General features: G+C 37.1%; 1 pseudogene; it reads left to right on the top strand.

The window, feature by feature from the left end:
• Positions 1–5,795, top strand: part of LOC107755816 (sushi domain-containing protein 2-like) — a 22,346-nt pseudogene that overhangs the window by 12,079 nt on the left and 4,472 nt on the right.

The raw sequence follows: 5,795 nt of genomic DNA, 5'->3' as shown, positions 1-5,795 counted from the left end.
ATATATATATATATAATTATTTTATTTTTTTTTTATGGGAATGCAATTGTTCCTGTTGAAGGACCCAACTAATCTGTAATGAAATTTAAGGTTGATTATTGTCAATTTGATTAGCAGTTTTATCAATTTGATGTTGCAGCCCTAGTTTTGAGAGTTAATAGCGTTGTTTTGTTGGGACTGACCTCATGAAGCCCATCTGGACTCTGTGTTTGTATAAATGTGAGTCACTGCACTGCAGATGCCCTGAGTCTCAACATATGGCACTGATGCTGTACTGCTTTGTCAAATTGCACTGGTTATAACTCTCTATCCGTAAAGAGGTACAAGATGGGGAAAAAGGAGGCTACAGGGAAGGGAAGAAGTCGATTAGGAAGAGCAGTAGACGTGAAAAAGAAATCATCACTCCAAGTTCCAAGAACAGAGAGAGAGATTTATTCATAGAGGACACTCACATATGAATGCACATCCCAATGAGACAGTCACAGGCCCGGGAGGACGCAAAACGGCATGATGGAAGGGGAGCATGGAGGAATGACGGACAAAGCTGCCAGTGAAAATGCGTTGTGACAGATTGAACTCAGCTGCAGAGAGAGGAGGAATATGATGCAGAATAAAACTGACAATGCGAGTTTAGCCGATTAACTTGCTCTTTTTCTTGTTCCCAAGGCAACATGTCATCAGCATCGCTCCGGGTCACCTGCAGCCGTCTAGTGCGTTTGAGAGGCTAAAAAACATGTGCAAATACAATGAGCTCTGCATTGTTGATATCACTACCTTGTCGACTGATTGCAGGGCAGTAAAGACAGAGCTGTATACATTATAAAGTGAAGCCAGCAGGAGCTGTACACTTTAAATGCTGAGCATAATTAGTGGTGCTTGGAAAAACATCACTATTTTAATTGCTCATACTATTTATTTTTATTTTTATTTAGTAATTTAGCAGACGCTTTTATCCAAAGCGACTTACAAATGAGGACAACAGAAGCAATCAATTGTAGTATTAAAACAACTAAAAACAGATCCAAAACTAAAAGCTAAAACGTGATAAATACTACCTATACACATTTTAAAAATAAAGAAATTTTATATATATATATATATATAATGTGAATTTTACCAGGAGAACCCCGCCAAAATTTTTTCCCGATTTTTCGATCCGAACGCGATTTTTACTGGGGGTCCCCCTCGAAAGCAATTGGGCTATTTTCTGGCTAGTTTTGAGTAGTAATTGGGCGGGTTTTGTAGCGAAAACCTGGCAACCCTGCACCAGACAGAGCTGTCCGCGATTCTTCCTATTGTAAAGTCATGCAGTGTGTAACCTCCTGTCATCATTCCATCGTGCAGTGCTACCCCAGATAGTCGTTCAGTGTGAAACCAACAGTGATGCGACGTCTTTGAAAATCGTGCAGTGTGAACTCGGCATTACTTACACAGTAAGAAATGGTTATAAAAACTGAAACAGAAGTGAAACAAGTAGTAGGAATACTACCAATCAAAAGTTTGGGATTGGTAAATGTTTTTATTGTATGTGAAATAATTATCTTATGCTTACCAAAGCTGCATTTGGTTGATCAAAAATACAGTAAAAACAGTATTATTGTGAAATATTATTGCAAATTTTTTTTAATTTTTTTTTTAAAATAATTTATAATATAATTTATTCTTGTAATGGCAAAGCTGAATTTCCAGCAGCCTTTACTGCAGTCTTCAGTGTCACATGATCCTTCAGAAATCATTCTAATATGCTCATTTGGTGCTCAAGAAACATTTCTTATTATCATCAGTATAGAAAACAGTTGTGCTGCTTAATATTTTTCTGAAAACTGTAACAGGGTTATTATAGTTGCCTAAAATCATAAAAAACTTTTTTTGTTACTGGAAATAAACTTTAAATAAAATATAAATCTTAAACTTACTTTATTTAATTTATTGCAAAGGCAACATTTTCCATGTAGTTTTGGTTTTTCAGCCTTCTTTGATGAAAATAATGTTCAGCAGGCATGTAATTAAAAAAAATTTTTTTTGTAACAATATAAAAGTATTTACTGTCACGTTTGATCAATTTATTACTTTCTTGCTAAATAATAGTAGTAATTTATTTAAAAAATAAAAATAAAACTGCTGATCAAGCAAAAAAAATTTGTATTGACTTGTATTGAAAGAGAGTCCCAAAGCACATTTACGAATCAAAATGCTGTAGAATCCTGGCTCACCCAGATCAACTTTGCAGTAACTCAAAACACCTTAGCAACACCCTGACAACCACTTAACCACTAACAAACACTCTAACAATGCCATAGCAACATTCTGGGACCTGAGGGGCTTGAGACCAGTTCAGATGACGTATACACACACCTGGCTTGTGTGGTACCTCTTTTCAGTGATTGGTTTTGATCAACCTGTGTTCAGGCGCTCTTACATACAAATACATTTATCCTATGGCCATATATCAGAATGTGGTATAACACACAGAGGTATATTAATTGGAAAGATTTAGGAAGGAAATCTCAGGACGTGACAGGCGAGTGTGGGTTTGTGTGCCTGTTTCATTCAACGTGCTTTTGATTTGTCAGTAGATTTCTCCAGTGTCGGAACAGCATGCGAAATGCACCTGGCTAAAACACTCGGAAGTTGTTTAACCAAACATGTCTTCGGTCCTGTTTGACATGTCAGGAATTTAGCCTGAGGCCAAAGGAGACTTGTGGTTCTTATAAAGAACACCGTTTCATTTGCATTGGAAAGCTCAACTGATTATTTAACCATTTATCAAGAGCACTCAACTGAATAAAATAAAAAAACAAGATTGGATACTGCATGCCAGCTGTTGTATTCCTCTTAAGTTACTTTGGATAAAGGTGTCTGCTCAATGAAAATGTACAGAATGCAAATGCAGTGTAATGTTGCACGCTAATATTGCAAAGGGGGAGCACAATGATTTATGATTAATTACTAACAAATGTGTATTGGCACTTTTATTTACAGATAATACGTTGGCCATTGTCCTGGGGAGTGTTGGTGCTGTGTTGGCGTTGGTTGTCTTGGTGATAGCAATCGTTGTGTACACAAAGAAACAGAAGAAGTGAGTACAAATGTGTTTCTTTTGTTGTCCAAATATGTTGTTCATTTGTTTAGTATAAATATGTTGAATATTTGTTGAAATCATGCAATTTAAAGAATACTTGAGAAAAAAAGTAATCATTTTCATATCATACTAATAAATAACCATATATACTATATAGCTGTGAATAGCTATAGTATTAAGCCACACAAGAGGAGTAGTGAATAGCAGTAAAGAGACGCACTGGTCACTGTTTTCCATGCATTTAGTTTGGGTTCGGTAAGATTTTAAAAAATGTTTGTGAAAGATTTTAAAAAACGTTTGTGAAAGAAGTCTTTTTTGCTCACTGAGGCAGCATTTATTTATTCTTGTGATGGCAAAGCTGAACTTTTAGCAGCCATTACTCCAGTCTTCAGTGTCGATCATTCAAATATGAAGATTCAAAGATTTAATTGAAAGATTCAGGGTTCATCCGTTGAAATTGCATGGGAAATAATGCACAGTACAATTCTCCAAATATGTATTTTGTGTTAAATGAGTTTCCACCCAAAAACTATACGCGGAAAAACGTCTATCTGGACCTAAATATCACTGAGGAACAAAAATATCTAAAACAAATTTGTCCTGTATAAAGGACATTTGGATTGGGAGGATACACAGCAAGCTACAACATCTCAAACATCTGTCGTTCTCTTGTGACGCCGCATGAACGTTGTGGAAACATGATCATAAATTCCATTAGAAACTTAATATTAGGGATGCACCGATACCGATACTGGTATCGGTATCGGGCCCGATACTGGCCTCCTGTACTCGTACTCGTACTCGTTAAAATGCCCCGATACCAAACGCCGATACCACACAGCATGTGATAAGCGCCATATTCAGACAAAGAAACACTGACAACAGAACAACAGACAGCAGAAAGGAGTTAAGGATGTCTACGAAGTATATGTATGCAATGAATATAATGTTAAACATTCAGTATTAACGCCTGTATAGCTGATGTGCGCGAGCTGATTAACAAAGCACGCTGAGTGGATTGAGCGCGCGGCGGCGCAGATGCGCGAGCTTGTCGAGTGAATATATCTTTCTCACAGACATCACTGGAAAGTTTGTAGTTCGGTCGGATATGTCAAAAACAAGTAAGTAAAACAATGCACAAGTTACTTAACGGTAGGGAGAGAGCGAGAGAGAGACAGAGAGAGAGAGCGAGAGAGAGCACGCGCGCACTTCTGTTGTGTGAACATCAAAGATCACACAACAGAAGTGCGCGCTCTCTCTCTCTCGCTCTCTCTCTCTGTCTCTCTTTCTCTCTCTCTCTCCCTACCGTTAAGTAACTTGTGCATTGTTTTATTTACTTGTTTTTGACATATCCGACCGAACTATAAACTTTCCAATGATGTCTGTGAGAACGGTATATTCACTCGGCAAGCTCGCGCATCTGCGCCGCCGCGCGCTCAATCCACTCAGCGTGCTTTTTTTATCAGCTCGCGCACTTCAGCTATACAGGCGTTAATACTGAATGTTTAACATTATATTCATTGCATACATATACTTCGTAGTAGACATCCATAACTCCTTTCTGCTGTCTGTTGTCAGTGTTTCTTTGTTTGAATATGGCGCTTATCACATGCTGTGTGGTATCGGCGTTTGGTATCGGGGCATTTTAACGAGTACGAGTACGAGTACAGGAGGCCAGTATCGGGCCCGATACCGATACCAGTATCGGTATCGGTGCATCCCTACTAATAAATAACCATATATACTATATAGCTGTGAATAGCTATAGTATTAAGCCACACAAGAGGAGTAGTGAATAGCAGTAAAGAGACGCAACTGATGCTGGTAGGTCATGTGACAGTGACATTCATACTTCCCAAATTCATACTATATAGAATGTACTTTTTTAACAGTTTGTGAAGTAAGTTTCAAACCAAATATAGTACCTACTAGACAGTATGCAATTTCAGACAGATTATGACTGTTTCTTCCATAGAAGACACAAAAGATGACATTTTAAAGATATGCACTGGTCACTGTTTTCCATGCATTTAGTTTGGGTTCGGTAAGATTTTAAAAAATGTTTGTGAAAGATTTTTAAAAATGTTTGTGAAAGAAGTCTTTTTTGCTCACCGAGGCAGCATTTATTTATTCTTGTGATGACAAAGCTGAATTTTTAGCAGCCATTACTCCAGTCTTCAGTGTCAATCATTCAAATATGAAGATTCAAAGATTTAATTGAAAGATTCAGGGTTCATCCGTTGAAATTGCATGGGAAATAATGCACAGTACAATTCTCCAAATATGTATTTTGTGTTAAATGAGTTTTGAACTATGATGGTGCACTGTAAATGACAGAATTTTCTTTTTTGGGTGAACTATTCCTTTAAATACGCCAGTCAATATTTTTCTAGATTTGTCTCACTGATTTACTGCAGTCAAACAGGCTTTTTCTGATGAATTTATGTGACAATGTCAAGCAAAAGTGTCACGGCACGTTTTGTTTGAACTTTCCAACTGAAATGTGTGCTCATGTCATGTATAATCTTGATATGTGATGAAGATTAACTCATAAAGCTCACCTGGGCTGGATATATCTCGTATATATCTTCTTCAAGGAAGACATCAGAGATATGATAGAATTCAACCATTTTCCAGTGTAAACGTATGATTTATATTACCCATTTATCTTTCCTCATCCATTTTCACCCTCATGCCTGTGATTTTATATATA

Source organism: Sinocyclocheilus rhinocerous, unplaced genomic scaffold (genome assembly GCF_001515625.1).
Source record: "Sinocyclocheilus rhinocerous isolate Xijiao unplaced genomic scaffold, SAMN03320098_v1.1 scaffold352, whole genome shotgun sequence".
NCBI classification, from domain to species: Eukaryota; Metazoa; Chordata; class Actinopteri; order Cypriniformes; family Cyprinidae; genus Sinocyclocheilus; species Sinocyclocheilus rhinocerous.
Note: the sequence above shows the minus strand (reverse complement) of the source record. Positions and strands in the feature narration are given on the sequence as shown.